At 43.5% G+C, this 18,262-nt stretch overlaps 1 pseudogene; it reads left to right on the top strand.

The window, feature by feature from the left end:
- Positions 1-15,709, top strand: part of LOC124046962 — a 69,382-nt pseudogene extending 53,673 nt beyond the window's left edge.
- The last annotated feature ends 2,553 nt before the right edge of the window (positions 15,710-18,262 follow it).

Below are 18,262 nucleotides of genomic sequence, written 5' to 3'. Positions count from 1 at the left end.
AAGGGAGGCTGGGGAGCTTTGGTGGTCCAGAAGAGTTCAGCCAGGACAGATCTAGCTGACAGGCCTCATATGACATTGCCCTCTAAACCAGTGGTTCTTAACCTGGTTCGATCGAACCCCAGGGGTTCGGTGAGTCAGTCTCAGGGGTTCGGTGGAGGTCAAGACACACATCCGACTCATATGATTTGTGATGACACGCCCTGCTTGGCCATCATTGGCTGCAGGTGATCACATACAACGCTGGCCTATCTGTGCTGCAGGGAATTTGTTGTGCCCAGTAGTCTACTTGTGACTGTCGTGATGGTATGTCTTGTGATTTCTTTCTTAATATTTGAATCCCTTCATACTTACTATGTCGAGCAAAAAAAGAAAGTGGTCGGACGAATATGTACAATATGGATTCACATGTATAACGGAACGTGATGGGAGTCAGCGTCCTAACTGCATGATTTGCAATGCCAAGTTGAGTAATTCTAGTCTAGGACCAGCAAAACTAAGAACACTTAAGCTGCATGGAGATGGAAAATACAAGAACACAACGCTCGCTGAATTCAAGGTGAAGAGAGCCAGATTCGATGTAAAAGCTACTCTGCCTGTTCTCGGCTTTGTACCCATCAACAAACTGACAGCATCATATGGAAGTTGCTTACCTGATCGCAAAGCAGGGCAAACCACACACCATTGGTGAAACACTCATAAAACCAGCTGTGTTGAAAATGGTGAATATATCATGCTGAGCAAAGAGGCTGAAGTTAAGTTATCCCAAATTCCTCTTTCAAATGACACCATCAGCGACAGAATAGAAGACATGAGCAAAGACATCTTGGCTCAAGTAGTTGCAGATCTGATTTCAAGCCCGGCAAAATTCTGCCTTCAACTCGACGAGACCACAGGCGTTTCCAATCTAAGCCAGCTTGCTCTATTCGTGCACTATGTGAAAGACGACGTGATAAAGGAAGATTTTGTTTATTTTTGCCTCTTACAACAACAACTAAGGCAGCCGATGTGAAAGAAACTTGTGGATGACTTCTTCAAAGACAACAATCTTTCGTGGGTTTCTGCAGTTTGTTTGGACGGAGCTCAATAATGCTGGGAAGAAAGTCTGGTTTTGGTGCGCTAGTGAAAGCCGATGTACCACACATCATTGTTACGCATTGGATTCAGCACAGGCATGCGTTGGCAACAAAAACCTTGCCTCCAAAACTGGCAGAAGTATTAAATATTGTAGTGGAATGTGTGAACTATGTGCCAACTAGTGCTCTGAGGCACCGCATCTTCAGTGAGCTGTGTAAAGAAATGGGCTCTGAATTCGAGTACTTCTGTACCATTGTAATGATCGGTGGTGTCCCGGGGACAGGTGCTGAATCGTGTTTATGCCGTGCATGTGGAATTAGCCCTGTTTTTGCAAAAGCACCAACATTGTCATGCAGATTGCTACAAAAATGAGTTCATTCTCATTTTAGCGTACATGGCTGATATCTTCGCAGCTCTCAATCATCTCAATCAAAAGATGCAGGGCGGTGGAGTCAACATCATCGAAGTGGAGGAAAACCTGAAGGCTTTTCAAAAAGCTACCGTTATGGAAACGATGAACAGAGAACGATAACTTCGCAAACTTTCCCCTGCTGGACGACTGTGTAAGTAAGATCGAAGATGTATCTGGAATCGGAGACATTTCTGTACCTGCGGAACTGAAGCAAGCAATGGTCACACACTTAGATGAGCTTCCAAAGTCTCTCGACGGATACTTCCCTACAAAGAGAGTCATATCCAGCATGGGTGAGACAGCCATTCACGTTTAGTGTTGAGACAACAGATGTCAATGATGAATACCTCGATGAAATCATTGAAATTCAGCAGAGCCAGGTTCAACAGCAACTCTTTAGAACAACAACGCTTTCAACATTTTGGTGTCAACAAATGGTAACGTACCCTGTTATTGCTAAGAAAGCTCCTGAGATTTTCATACCGTTTGTTACAACATATCCTTGCGAGCAATCCTTTGAGGATGCTGGACATAAACGAAGAAAAGGAACAGACTTTGTTGCGAAAAGGACATGAGAGTAGCACTTGCCAAGGTGAAGCCGCGCATTTCTGAACTGGTCTCTGAAAGGCAACAGCAGAAGTCACACTGATTTGCAGTAAATATTCATTATTATGTTTTTGTTTTTGTGTGAAATTCATGTTTTGATGATTTTGTTCTTTGAACACAGTGATGTTACATACGGTTCATTTTGTGCACCAGTAAAATATATACCTATGTTTTTGAATTTGAAAAAATCATAATTTATTTTCCAATTAAGGGTTCGGTGAATGTGCATATGAAACTGGTGGGGTTCAGTACCTCCAACAAGGTTAAGAACCACTGCTCTAAACCCTGTACACAACCATTACCCTCTGAGTCCTGTACACTACCATTACCCTCTGAGTCCTGAACACAACCATTACCCTCTAAGCCCTGTACACTACCATTTACCCTCTGAGCCCTGTACACTACCTCTACCCTCTGAGCCCTGTACACTACCACTACCCTCTGAGTCCTGTACACTACCATTACCCTCTGAGTCCTGAACACAACCATTACCCTCTAAGCCCTGTACACACTACCATTACCCTCTGAGCCCTGTACACTACCACTACCCTCTGAGCCCTGTACACTACCACTACCCTCTGAGTCCTGTACACGACCATTACCCTCTGAGTCTTGTACACAACCATTACCCTCTAAGCCCTGTACACACCAATAGACTCTGAGTCCTGTACACTGAAAATTACCCTCTGAGCCCTTTACACTACCATTACCCTCTGAGCCCTGTACACTACCATTAGCCTCTGAGTCCTGTACTACCATTACCCTCTGAGCCCTGTACACTACCATTACCCTCTGAGTCCTGTATACTACCATTACCCTCTGAGTCCTGTACACTACCACTACCCTCTGAACCCCATTGTTTTAGGGAACTGTTCCAGTCAAAATGATTGTTTTAGGGAGCTGTTTCTGTCCAAGTTGTTTTAGGGAACTGTTTCCTGTCAAAGGATTGTTTTTGAGAACTGTTCCTGTCAAAAGTTGTTTTAGGAAACTGTTCCAGTCAAAGGATTGTTTAAGGAACTGTTCCTGTCAAAAAAATTGTTTTAGAGAACTGTTCCTGTCAAAGGTTGTTTTGGGAACTGTTCCTGTCAAAATGATTGTTTTAGGGAACTGTTCCTGTCCAAAAGGATTGTTTAGGGAGACTGTTCCTGTCAAGGATTGTTTTGGGAACTGTTCCTGTCAAAAGGATTGTTTTGGGACTGTTCCTGTCAAAAGGACCCCAGGGAACTGTTCCTGTCAAAGTTGTTTTTAGGGAACTGTTCCAGTCAAAAGGCAAGTAAGTCACTTATGAGGATTCTGGACACGGTCTTATGGCCAGATAATTAACATGGCCAGGTCTGTTTGGCTGCTACACTACGGCTGGCAGTGACTTTGTGACTGACGCCAGAAGAGGGGCTGGAGGAATAGAGGGGAAGGGAGATGGAGAGATGGAGGAAGAAAGGAGGGAGAACATGCCAAGAACTAGCTCCAAACAAAGCTGTGAAAATCACTTTGATAAACACTAAACACTACACACACACACACACACACACACACACACACACACACACACACACACACACACACACACACACACACACACACACACACACACACACACACACACACACACACACACACACACACACACACACACACACACACACACACACACACACACACACGCGCATGCACACACACACGCACAGTTCAGTTTGTAGAAGTCAGGTCATCATGGTAAGTAGTAAAACATTTGGCAAGGTGTTGTAAGGCTTGGCATAGCAGCCTGCTGTGTGAGCAACTCAGTGTTGAGACAGACAGATGATTGTCCCCTAGTGCTACAGTGATGCCTAGGTGTGTCCCAAATAGCACCCTATTCTCCACATAGTGTCATGTTTTGTCATTGATTATCATGTCTTGTCCCTGTGCTTCCCCTTCTATTCGTTTCCCTCTGCTGGTCTTATTAGGTTCTTTCCCTCTTTCCTATCCCTCTCTCTCCCCCTCCCTCTCTCACTCTCTAGCTCGCTCTCTCTTCTCTCTATCGTTCCGTTCCTGCTTCCAGCTGTTCCTATTCCCCTAATCATCATTTAGTCTTCCCACACCTGTTCGATCCTTTTCCCTGATTAGAGTCCCTATTTCTCTCCTTGTTTTCCGTTTCCTGCCCTGTCGGATCCTTATCTATTGTTCACCGTGCTGTGTCTATGTATTGCCCTGTCGTGTCGTGTTTCCCTCAGATGCTGCGTGGTGAGCAGGTGTCTGGGTCTGCTAGGTTCAAGTGCCTTCCGAGGCAACCTGCAGTTCTTGATCAAGTCTCAGTCTGTTCTCGTCATTACGAGTAGTATTATGCCTTTTTGTTTGTATAGTAACTTTACTGGATTAAAAACTCTGTTTCGCCAAGTGGCTTTTGGGTCCTCATTCACCTGCATAACACATAGGGCCCCATGTGCCCAGGTCAAAAGTAGTGCACTAAAACAAGGAACAGGGTGCCATTTGGGATGTGTGTATGCCTTATCAATAAAGTAAATTAATCTCATCATCTGTGTCTTACTGACAAAACATCTAGCTAACTAACGAAGCTGTATCCCTAAACTAGTTGTCCTTCCTTTACAATAACAAATTCCACACAAATAATGAATTGTCTTCCCACGGTTGTAAATTAGGGTCTCTAAACCTTTTAACTTGTTTTAAATGCTGCTGTTTACCCTTGGAATGAAGAGAACACGACAAGTACACCATAAGTGGCAGGATCCCTGCTGTGCCATGCTGTGACAGGCTGCGTGTGTGTGTATCTGTGTATATCTGTGTATATCTGCGTGTGTGCGTGTGGTGTGTGTGCATGTGGTGTGTGGGAGTGTTTATGTGCGCGTGTGTGTGTGTGTGTGTGTGTGTGTGTGTGTGTGTGTGTGTGTGTGTGTGTGTGTGTGTGTGTGTGTGTGTGTGTGTGTGTGTGTGTGTGTGTGTGTGTGTGTGTGTGTGTGTGTGTGTGTGTGTGTGTGTGTGTGTGAGAGCCAGGCTTTTCCTGCTGAGAGAGGGAATAGGAAGCACCAGACACAGAGGAGATGATGACAGGAGAGAGGGAGGAGAGGATATTTTAAATACAGATATGAAAGTGGGATGAAGAAACCCCAGATATAAATGAGTAATGAGTGATTAGTCTTGTGTTGTCTGCAGGGAGATGATGGCACATTAACAGTGTTGTGGCTTTGGCTATGCCAGATTAACTGATATGACATGTTTTTCTATAAAATAATTTATCTAAGTAATTAATATCACCTGATTGAGCTAATCATGTAAATTGTCATGCCCTGGCCATAGAGGCTTTTATTCTCTATTTTGGTTAGGCCAGGGTGTGGCTAAGTGGGCGTTCTATGTTCTTTTTCTACGTTTTTGTATTTCTTTGTTTTTGGCCTGGTATGGTTCTCAATCAGGGACAGCTGTCTGTCGTTGTCTCTGATTGAGAACGATATAGGTAGCCTGTTTTCCCACTATGGGTTGTGGGTAGTTATTTTCTGTTTAGTCTGTTCTGCACCTGATGGAGCCGTTTCGGTTGTTTCTTTTGTTCCTTGTTGTATTTAGTGTTCAGTTTATGAAAATAATGATGAACCTATACCACGCTGCATCTTGGTCCTCACCTTCTTCCACCAAAGGTCGTTACATAAATGTAATTAACTAGAGAGTCGGGCACCACAAAATAATATTTATAGAGCTGTTATCTTCCGAATAAACTCTTGAAGATCTCGTAATATTTTACATCAATAGCAGTCAATATCAATCGTCATCTTAATTCAGTCTGATCTGAAAGTTGTAAATTCTTGGTTTTCTGCACGAACCCTGGCTAACAATTTGAATCTGCAATACAAAATTGAGTTTAATTATTTATTTACTAAATACCAAAACTAATCACACAGAATTACACATACACATAATTAAATCATAACTTGATTACAAATTACGTCATAAAGGAAAACGTCCTAGCGGGCGGAACAGATATGACAGCTGGTTACACAAAAGAAAAGGGGCTGGGTTTGAGTGAAAGAGCGGGAAGAGTTAGGGACACAGGAGAAGCTGTGCTATCGTAAATACAGTATCTGATGCATTCTAAATTACCGCCCATTTGGAAAAGGAAAATGCAATCAATATTTACTCTGAGCTGTGCTTCTGTAGGTTGGTAGTAGATGGAAAGCCGTGTTGCCAAACCGAGTTCTTTGAAGAATGTCTCTGGTTGTCAATTGGATAAGTTGTAGTAACGTCGTTGGGTGATAGACGGCATACTCTGTCTGTTCCTACCTAACCGCGTTGCATCTGCTGTTGCTAACTTAACGGCTAGAGGTATCACTTCTGTAGTGAATAAAAGTTCAAAGTTCATACCATTCGCACCAAGCTCACGCTGATGTTGGCTTCGTTCTGTAGTTATTATCTGAACCATTCTGACTTTGGACCGTCGTCCTCACATTTTCGGAACAGGAGGTTATATTGTCGTCAAGGGCTTATATAGGAAGGGAGAGGGCGTGTTTGAAAAGTTTTATAGCCCATGTCCCTTCACAGGGGCGGGCCACTGATTGAGCAGCCTGTTTATGAAAACCCAAATCTCACATTTTAGAAGCTAAAATCACATTTCTGTCAGGATTTGGCCAGGGTTGTTCGGTTTTTGGTCACTAGATGCCCCCATTGTGCCTTTTGACCTTTTTCTTTCCCTTGATCCCCATTGTATTTGCACCTGTGCCTCGTTTCCCCTGATTGTATTTAAACCCTTTGTTTTACTCAGTTCTTGGCTCTGTGTTTGTATGTTAGCACCCAGCCCTAGTACTCTGTGAACTCTTGTTGATCCCGGTGGACTCTCTTGTGGAATTCTGGTTTTTGTTCTTGTTTGTTTGTTTTTAAGTATCTTTTGAGGCTTTTTCGCTATACCTTCAACCTTGTGGATTTATCTTTTGTCTTGGAGGATTACCTTTGTTCTTGTGGAATTCCTTTTTGAGGTTGTGGAGTTACATGTTTTCCTGAAGAACTTCACTTTTACTTCATTAAATACACCGTCTCAAGTACTGCTGTGTCTGCCTCATCTTCTGGGTTCTGCTGACTATGCGTGGCTCAGTTGGTTTAGTGACTGTTTCTCACTCCAGGAGAACCGGGTTTGTAACCGGGTCCTGACATTTCATCCCATCACAAATAATTTCATATTCAAACATTTCAATTGAACAACAATTCCATGTGAATCGATAACTCTGATGTGTAGACTTTCCACTGTAGAGTTTATGTCATCTGATCATTGATGAGAATGTCTCAGATGACAACCGAACTGACATCATATTCATTAAGTACCACATATATTCCATTGGTCAGATTACCAGAATATAGTTAATTTCCACCACTCTCTACAACCACTCTCTACAACCACTCTCTACAACCACTCTCTACAACCACTCTCTACAACCACTCTGTAACCACTCTCTCTACAACCACTTTACAAGTACTCTCTCTACAACCACTCTCTACAACCACTCTCTACAACCACTTTACAAGTACTCTCTCTACAACCACTCTCTGTAACCACTCTCTACAACCACTCTCTCTACAACCACTCTCTACAACCACTCTCTCTACAACCACTTTACAAGTACTCTCTCTACAACCACTCTGTAATCACTCTCTACAACCACTCTCTCTACAACCACTTTACAAGTACTCTCTCTACAACCACTCTCTGCAACCACTCTCTACAACCACTCTACAACCACTCTCTACAACCACTCTGTAACCACTCTACAACCACTCTCTCTACAACCACTTTACAAGTACTCTCTCTACAACCACTCTCTACAACCACTCTGTACCCACTCTCTACAACCTCTCTCTACAACCACTCTGTAACCACTCTACAACCACTCTCTCTACAACCACTTTACAAGTACTTTCTCTACAACCACTCTCTCTACAACCACTCTCTACAACCACTCTCTACAACCACTCTGTAACCACTCTACAACCACTCTCTCTACAACCACTTTACAAGTACTCTCTCTACAACCACTCTCTACAACCACTCTCTACAACCACTCTCTACAACCACTCTGTAACCACTCTACAACCACTCTACAACCACTTTCTACAACCTCTCTACAACCACTCTCTACAACCTCTCCACAACCTCTCTACAACCACTCTACAATTACTTTCTACAACCACTCTCTACAACCACTCTACAACCACTCTACAACCAATCTACAATCACTCTACAACCACTCTCTACAACCGCTCTACAACCGCTCTATAACAGCTTTACAACCACTCTCTACAACCACTCTGTACAACCACACTACAACCACTCCACAAGTACTCTCTACAACCACTCTCCAACCACTCCACAACCACCCTCTACAACCACTCTCCAACCACTTTACAACCACTCTACATCCACTCTCTACAACCACTCTCTACAACCACTCTCTACAACAACTCTCTACAACCACACTCTACAACCACTCTCTACAACCTCTCTCTACAACCACTCTATACAACCACTCTCTACAACCACTTTATTTATAAACATTCTCTCTACAGCTAATCTCTCTATAGCTATTCTCTCTACAACCACTCTCTACAACCACTCTCTCTACAGCAATTGTCTCTACAACCACTTCTCGACAACCACTCTCCTCTCCTCTACTCTCCTCTCTGCCCCTCCCTTCCTTTCCCTCTCCTCTCTGCCCCTCCCTTCTCCTCTCCTCTCATTTTTATATCTTTCTAGTTGAGCAGCAGGGAGATGGTGAGGTGCCGTGTCCTCAGTCTTCCAACTGTGAGATATAATATATCCAATCTGCTTGTTCTCAGCAGTGGAACATGACTGTACGCAGGCCCACAGGCAACTGAAGAAGTGTAACACCCCCTCGTCTATCAGCCTCAGCCCTGTGGAGCCCTGTAGGCAGCCTCCCCCACCGGTACGAAGCTGAAAGACAGGGAAAGTTAAACGTCTAGAGGCTTTTAACTGGACATTTCTCAGGAGGAGGTCTGGGAGAGGCGATATCTTTCCTGTAATGAACCACCTGAAGGACGTGTACATTTCTGGCCAGTGTCGACTGACTGGGGGGAAGGCACAGCTCTCACATGTCAAGCTGTAAAAAAAGTATTTATCTAGGTTAAAGGCATTGACTTTTCGACTTATTGGTCTTTATTAGAAGCACTGCTTTTCAGGGTGCTAGGGCTCGCTCTCCACAGAAATCAATCTGAATGACATTAATATGCAGACAGCGTGTAATTTAAATTCCCCATTGTAATGCCACTGTCTCTCCAGTGACTCTCTCTCCTTGTCTGGTATGTTATGGAATCATGACAGGATGTGAGGAGGTTAAACCTAGAAAACAATCACTCACACTGTATCTACTGTAAGACCTAAGCTTACAGAGGGAGAGAGGAGGAGAGAGGAGAGAGGAGACATGAGAGGAGGGGGAGGAGCGAGGGGAGTGAAGAGAGGGGGGAAAGGAGATAGGGGAGAGGGGAGAAAGTTTGGCGGCTGAGCAGGACGTTTTGGAGTCTGCTCACGTCAGGCGATTCTTTATCTCAGCGTGACACCGCTGTCCCTGCCTGCCTGTCTGTCTGTCTGTCTGTTCCTGGGGAAAGGGGAGGCGGGGATATCTCAGTGACAGCTCTTTCACTGACTGACAGACACGAGCAGAGAAAGAGAGAGAAAGAAAGACAAGAAGAGAGTGTGTGTGTGGGTCTCTCTGTGTGTGTGTGTGTGTGTGTGTGTGTGTGTGTGTGTGTGTGTGTGTGTGTGTGTGTGTGTGTGTGTGTGTGTGTGTGTGTGTGTGTGTGTGTGTGTGTGTGTGTGTGTGTGTGTGTGTGTGTGTGTGTGTGTGTGTGTGTGTGTGTGTGTGTGTGTGTGTGTGTGTGTGTGTGTGTGTGTGTGTGAAGTTAGAGTAAGATTGGCCCTGTGGGAGAAATATTGCTGCGTTGATGAGTGAGGTGATGAAAAATAAGCATGATGATGAAAGAGGGATTGGCGAGATTGATGAAGGTTATGATGAGGGAGAGAGATAAAAAGGAAGAAACAGTGAGAGGAAAGTGTAGAAGACAGCTATTGTGAGGTTGTCAGAGAGAGAAGAATGCTGGGTAAATGGTGAGCAGGTAGGAGAAAGTGAGAGAAAGATCAACAGAGGAGAAGAGGGGTATGCATATTGATTGTGATGATCCCATCAGTGAGATAGGAAGAGAAAGAAATGGTGGGAGAGAGGACAGAGGTTGGAGGGTCGACCTGGTGAAGGAGAAAAGCTGTGATATTATGAACCTTCCTATCATTTTCCTATCAATCAGGTTCAGCGTGGACATTTATTCAGACATGTGCGCTAAAGATAGGCCTATAAGTGTCCTCTCTACACTTGACATCTAAACCTGAGCTCATACAGGCTGAACTTGGAGTCATTAAGGCAGAGAAGATGATTTCATAATGATTACATGAAGCCTGTTTGACTGGTTCATTAACCAGCTGTAATACCCGGCTGACCCTAGCTCCGACATCTACTTGAGAGATGTGCACATGTTACAACACTGTATATAGTCATATTTATTATTTTGGAACTTGTGTGAATGTAATATTTACTGTTCACTTTTTATTGATTATTTCACTTTTATTTTCCATTGCCAATATGTTTCCCATGCCCATAAAGCCTCTTGAATTGAATTGAGAGAGAGAATATATTTTAAAAAAACATTTTGGTATCCAATTGTTAGTAGCTATGATCTTGTCTCATCTCTACAACTCCCGTACGGGCTCAGGAGGGACGAAGGTTGAAGGTCATGCGTCCTCCGATACACAACCCAACCAAGCCGCATTGCTTCTTAACACAACGCCATCAACCCGGAAGCCAGCCGAACCAATGTGTCGGAGGAAACACTGTGCACCTGGCGACCTTGGTTCGCGCGCACTGTGCCACAGGAGTCGCTGGTGTGCGATGAGACAAGGATTTTCCTACCGGCCAAACACTCCCTAACCCCCGGACGACGCTTGGCCAATTGTGCATCGCCCCACGGACCTCCCGGTCGCGGCGGTTACGACAGAGCCTGGGCGCGAACCTAGAGTCTCTGGTGGCACAGCTGGCGCTGCAGTACAGCACCATTAACCACTGCGCCATCCGGGAGGCCTGAGAGAGAGAGAGAGAATATCAATGTCAGTTTGACCCCCTAAATGGAACATCTAATGACAGACCCTTACTGCTTAGGAAGAGAAGGTAGCCACACTATTGCTCTGATGCAATATATCGGCTAATTGGTAATTGTATAGCCTGTGTCTTTTATCATTCCGCCGGCCTGGTCCTCGGGTAACTCAGATGTAACTAAATTTCCCTCCTCTAGAAATGATCCCACTACTTCCCACCTCCCACCCACTGGATGAATACATGAACGGACACGGTGAGAAAAATATATCTTTGAAAAGGTACAGTAATGAACCAGGGGTAGAATAAGCATTCCCATGTGCAGAGCCTTCAGAAAGTATTCATACCCCTTGACTTATTCCACATTTGTCGTGATACAGCCTGAATTCAGAATGTATTAAATGTATTTTATTTATCACCCATCTACACTCAATACCCCATATTGACCAAGTGAAAACATGTTTTAGAACTTTTTTTGCAAATGTATTGAAAATGAAATACAGAAATATTTAATTTACATAAGTATTCACACCCTGAGGCAATGCATGTAACTTTCACCTTTGGCAGAGATTACAGCTGTGTGTCTTTCTGGGTAAGTCTCTAAGAGCTTTGTACCCCCGGATTGTACAATATTTGCACATTATTCTTTTAACAATTCTTCAAGCTCTGTTAAGTTGGTTGTTGATCATTTAACCAGATTGTCCTCTAGGATTTTGCCTGTGCTTAGCTCTATTCCGTTTCCATTTATCCCCCCTAGCCCCCAAAAACTCCTTAGTCCTTGCTGATGACAAGCATACCTATAACATGATGCAGCCACCACCATGCTTGAAAATATGAAAATGGTACTCAGTGATGTTGGGTTTTCCCCAAATGAAAGGCTTTGTATAGAGGACATAAAGTTGATTTCAGTTTTATTTTAGTGCCTTTTTGCAAACAGAATGCATGTTTTCACAAATGTTTATTCTGTACAGGATTCATTCTTGTCACTCTGTCAATTCTGTTAGTATTGTGGAGTAACTGCAATGTTGTTGATCCATCCTCAGTTTTCTCCTATCACAGCCATTAAACTCTGTAACTGTTTTAAAGTTACCATTGGCCTCAGTTAGGAAGGACGCCTGTGTCTTTGTATTGGCTGGGTGTATTGATACCCCATCCAAAGTGTCATTAATAACTTCACCATAGTCAAAGGGATATTCAATGTCTGCTTTTTTATGTTTACCCATCTACCAACAGGTTCCCTTCTTAGCGAGGCACTGGAAAACCTCCCTGGTAGTTGAATCTGTGTTTGAAATTCACTGCTCGACCTTTCAGATAATTGTATGTGTGGCGAGGTAGTCATTATAAAATCATGTCAAACACTATTATTGCACACAGAATGAGTTCATGCAACTTATTATGTGACTTGTTAAGTACATTTTTACTCCTGAACTTATTTAGTCCTGTCATAAGAAAGGGTTGAATACCTATTGACTCAAGACATATCAGCTGTGTATCAATGTGTAAACATGTCTACAAACATAATTCCACTTTGACATTATGTGGGGTATTGTTTGTAATGTTCAATTCAGGCTGTAACACAACAACATGTGGAAACCGCCAGGCGACGTGAATACTTTCTGAATGCACTGTATGCAGTACACTAGAGTGGTAAACAAATAACTAGAGTATTAACACTGCATGATCCAGTTGAAGTCCCCAAGCCAGGACAATGACACATATAGTGCTTTCAGAAAGTATTCCGAAACCTAGACTGATTATTCCACATTTTGTTGTGTTACAAAAATAAATCAAAATGGATTAAATATATATTTTTCTCACCCATCTACACACAATACCCCATAATGACAAAGTGAAAACATGTTTTAGTACATTTATGAAAATTGAAAATGAAATCCAGAAATATCAAATGTACGTAAGTATTCACACCACCGAGTCAATACTTTGTAGAATGACATTACAGCTTTGAGTCTTCTTCGGTATTTCTGATCAGATTTGAACATCTGAATTTGGGGATATTCTCCCACTCTTCCTTGCAGATTTTCTCAAGATCAGTTAAGTTAGATGGGGACCAGCAATCTTCAATTCTTTGCAAAGATTTTCAGTGGGATTCAGGTCTGGGCTTTGGCTGGGCCACTCAAGAACTTTCACATTCTTGTTCTGAAGCCATTCCAACGTTGCTTTGGCTGTATGTTTGGGGTCATTGTCCTGTTGGAATGTAAATCTTTGCCCCCAGTCTAAGGTTGTTTGAACTCTGAGGCAGGTTCTCATCAAGGATTTGCCTGTATTTGGCTCCATTCACTGTTTCCTCCATCCTTACCAGTCTCCCAGTCCGTGCTGCTGGAAAGCATCCCCATAGCATGATGCTGCCACCACCATGCTTCACAGTAGGGGTTGACTTAGATGGGTGGTTTTCTCCAGACATTGTGCTTCGCTAAATTTTTGTCTCATCAGACGACATAATGTTTTGCCTTATGTTCTTAGAATCTTTCACGTTTCTTGTTGCAAGCTCAAGGCGTGCTGCCATGTGCCTTTTTCACAGGAGTGGCTTCCATCTGGCCACTCTCCCATAAACCCAGATTTGTAAAGTGATATAGAAAATGTTGTCCTTCTGGCAGGTTCTCCCATCTCAGCCAAGGAACTCTGTGAAGTGGCCATTCTTGCCCAAATGCCCTTTGCCATTACTGTAGGTGCTGTATGTGCTGTAGGTGTGTAGATGTGGGGAAATGATATGTTGAATCCATTATGAATGCAGGCTGTAACACAACAAAACAAGGGGTATGACTATTCTCTGAAGGTGCTGTACAGTACTTGTTGTATTACTGTATGTTCTGTCCCCCTGCCCTGCCATCTCTCTCTCTCTCTCTCTCTCTCTCTCTCTCTCTCTCTCTCTCTCTCTCTCTCTCTCTCTCTGTACCCTCCCTCCCTCCCTCCCTCCCTCTCTCTCTGTACCCTCCCTCTCCCTCCCTCTCTCTCTCTCTCTCTGTACCCTCCCTCTCCTCCCTCTCCGTCCCTCTTCGTCCCTCTCCCTCTCCCTCTCCCTCTCTCTCTCTCTCTCTCTCTCTCTCTCTCTCTCTCTCTCTCTCTCTCTCTCTCTCTCTCTCTCTCTCTCTCTCTCTGTACCCTCCCCTCTCTCTCGCTCTCTCTCTACCCTCTCTCCCTCCCCCTCCCCCTCTCCCTCTCCCTCTCCCTCTCCCTCTCCCTCTCCCTCTCCCTCTCCCTCTCCCTCTCCCTCTCCCTCTCCTCTCCCCCTCTCCCTCTCTCTCTCTCCCTCTTGCTCCCTGGCTCTGTCAGTTCTTATTCACTATTCAAGGTCTCTATATCATGTTTAACTACCATGACATCATGGTAACCGGCCAAATGGCTACTGACAGACACACACACACACACACACACACACACACACACACACACACACACACACACACACACACACACACACACACACACACACACACACACACACACACACACACACACACACACACACACACACACACACACACACACACACACACACACACACACACACACACACACACACCCACACACACACACACACACACACACACACACACACTGTGGACCTCAAGTCTGAGGATGTGCCAGACCAGGGTTGTGTGCATTAGGCCTCAATGTAGCAAAATGGGTCAAAACTAAAAAACAAACGTTTCTTATTGGTAAAGTACAGATAAAATCTCAATGTTTCAGTCTGTTTTTGTCTGCTTTGGTGCCTAATGAACACAACCCGTAGCATCAGTCAGATCAGGACTGCCACAATACTAGTAGGATGCCCCATTTGATCTTCTCTAGTACTTTGCCATTGCACGTGCAACCTGCACCCCAGGGCATAGAACCAGAGCACAGAGCCACTGATCAGCTGTACATCTGGTGGTTACACATGTAATAACAAGCCTGCAACGAGCCTAATCTGTTTGCTATCCAAAAAGCAGTCAAACTGTTTCAAAGGAATTGATATTTGGAATCCCAACCGTAGTTCTATTGGGGGAAGCATGTGCTGCCTGACATGGTGATGGGGTTGTCATGGGAACTCATGTCGATGTGGCCAGTTGGGATAAATGATATCTGTGGTTGAGCTCTGTGTTTAAATGTTGTCTTTTCAAGGTTTAAAAGTTTTAAAAGTTTGTAATTTCCCCTAAAAATGTCAGACTTGATTTGCCCTTCCCGGAAAATGTATCAACCCATTCAAAAATGTCCATTAATTATCATCCAAATAATAATTCACATTTCGTGTTGCTGCAGAACTATTTTCCCGCAGTGAGAAACGGATCAAATGAAGATGTGTAGATGTGTAAATGTGTAGATGTGTAGATGCGTAGATGTGTAGATGTGTAGATGTGAACATGTGTAGATGTGTAGATGCGTAGATGTGTAGATGTGAACATGTGTAGATGTGAACATGTGTAGATGTGTAGATGTGAACATGTGTAGATGTGAACATGTGTAGATGTGAACATGTGTCGATGTGTAGATGTGAACATGTGTAGATGTGTAGATGTGAACATGTGTAGATGTGAACATGTGTAGATGTGTAGATGTGTAGATGTGAACATGCGTAGGTGTGTAGATGTGTAGATGTGAACATGTGTAGATGTGTAGATGTGAACATGTGTAGATGTGTAGATGTGAACATGCGTAGATGTGTAGATGTGAACATGTGTAGATGTGTAGATGTGAAGATCTGTAGATGTGTAGATGTGTAGATGTGAACATGTGTAGATGTGTAGATGTGAAGATGTGTAGATGTGTAGATGTGTAGATGTGTAGATGTGTAGATGTGTAGATGTGTAGATGTGAACATGTGTAGATGTGTAGATGTGTAGATGTGAACATGTGTAGATGTGAACATGCGTAGATGTGAACATGTGTAGATGTGAACATGTGTAGATGTGAACATGTGTAGATGTGTAGATGTGTAGATGTGAACATGTGTAGATGTGTAGATGTGTAGATGTGAACATGTGTATATGTGTAGATGTAAACATGTGTAGATGTGTAGATGTGAACATGCGTAGATGTGTAGATGTGTAGATGTGAACATGCGTAGATGTGTAGATGTGTAGATGTGAACATGCGTAGATGTGTAGATGTGTAGATGTGAACATGTGTAGATGTGTAGATGTGAACATGTGTAGATGTGTAGATGTGAACATGCGTGTGTCTCTGCCGCTGTGGTCCAGCTACAGGCATGTATTGACTGAGTGTTCTGAGTGGTCCAGTGAGCCATCACGGCAGCGTGCTGACCAGATAATCATGTGGCCTGGGCCCAGGAGTCCCGGCGGCAGGTCAACACTTACTTCATCTCGGACAGGTCACCTACAGTAGGTTATATGCCAGACCCACCAGCCTCAGCACAAAATAACAGTTCATGACTTAACATCCATCGGATATTAGTGCTACCCATTACACAACTGTTTGGTAACACTTTATAATTATGTTCGCCTGGGGTGTATGAATGAATACTTATAATGTGTGTAAATGTTTACACATAATGAAATACTTATTTATAAATACATTATCAATAGTGTATTCATGATAGTTACTTTAAAGTGTTGCCAACTAATTCCTTACTGACTACCTATTACATAACAACTTCCTTATATGTTGCCAAGCTTGGTTCACATTCAGACTATAGGGCCGACCCATACTATGCTGGCCCTGATACGTTATTTTCAACAATGTTCCAGTAACCATGGTGATTGAATAAACAGGACAGCATAGTACAAAAGTTTGGCTTCACTCATCTGGGCTCAGTATCAAAAGGTGAATAGTCAGTCTCTGCCTGAGAGAATGACTGTGAAACAAGACCTTTTTATTTCACTAGGCAAGTTAGTTAAGAACAAATTCGTATTGTCAATGACAGCCTAGGAACTGTGGGTTAACTGCCTTGTTCAGAGGCAGAACGACAGATCTTTACCTTGTCAGCTCAGGGATTCAATCTAGCAACCTTTCGGTTACAAGTCCAACGCTCTAACCACTAGGCTACCTTGCTTACGTTGTTGCTTTCTGTGGAGGAGATCTTTAGTTAAGTGTTACGCACTATCACTGAAATGTTGTGAGATGACAGAGGGACTAAGACAGAGAGAGATGTTCTTAAACAGTGATAGTTTAGTCACCCTTTAGTTGATAGTGTATTGCACCCTATTCCCTACATAATGGGCCCTGGTCAAAGGTAGTGCACTATATAGAAAATAGTGTGTAATTTGGGACGCAAGCAAATGTAGCTGGTGTTGCTGCTATCGTTCTGTACGAGTAGCCCAGTGTCAGTTTAGTACCTCCCAAAAGGAGGGTGGTGATTTGGCAGGATGGCAGGGAACAGGATTTGTACTAACCCAGTGCCCCAGTCACCCTGGGTAATAAAACAACATAATGATGGTGATTAGGTCCATCTGGTTAGCCAATCCTACAGCCTAGTGAGCATTAGACACATTTATTTTCATTTGATTGTGTGCTCATTGTCAGGAAAGCCCCAGGTCTCTACTAAAAACCTACTTATGGTTTAGTGGCAGGTGGCAGCAGAATCCAACCTGAAATTTGATGAAATAATATAATAAAATATGCCATTTAGCAGACACATTTATCCAAAGCAACTTACGTGTGCACGTATTTTACGTATGGCGTTTCTCGGGAATCGAATCCACTATCCTGACTTTGCAAGCACCATGCTCTACCAACGGAGCTTCACATGCCCATATCCTCACAGAGTGAGAGCTGAGGTATCATGGCCATTGATATCACCATATTGAATTTGTCCATCAATATCCGTTTAACGACCGCTCCCTCTATGACAGCTTTACTGCGATATTGGAGTCTCCATATGAGTAAAACACTGAAACCAGGCAGATCAATATGGCTGTAACCAGGCAGATCAACATGGCTGTAATCAGGCAGATCAATATGGCTGTAACCAGGCAGAGCAACATGGCTGTAACCAGGCAGAAGAACATGGCTGTAACCAGGCAGATCAATATGGCTGTAACCATGTAGAGCAACATGGCTGTAACCAGGCAGATCAACATGGCTGTAAACA

This window comes from Oncorhynchus gorbuscha, linkage group LG10 (genome assembly GCF_021184085.1).
Source record: "Oncorhynchus gorbuscha isolate QuinsamMale2020 ecotype Even-year linkage group LG10, OgorEven_v1.0, whole genome shotgun sequence".
NCBI lineage: Eukaryota > Metazoa > Chordata > Actinopteri > Salmoniformes > Salmonidae > Oncorhynchus > Oncorhynchus gorbuscha.
Note: the sequence above shows the minus strand (reverse complement) of the source record. Positions and strands in the feature narration are given on the sequence as shown.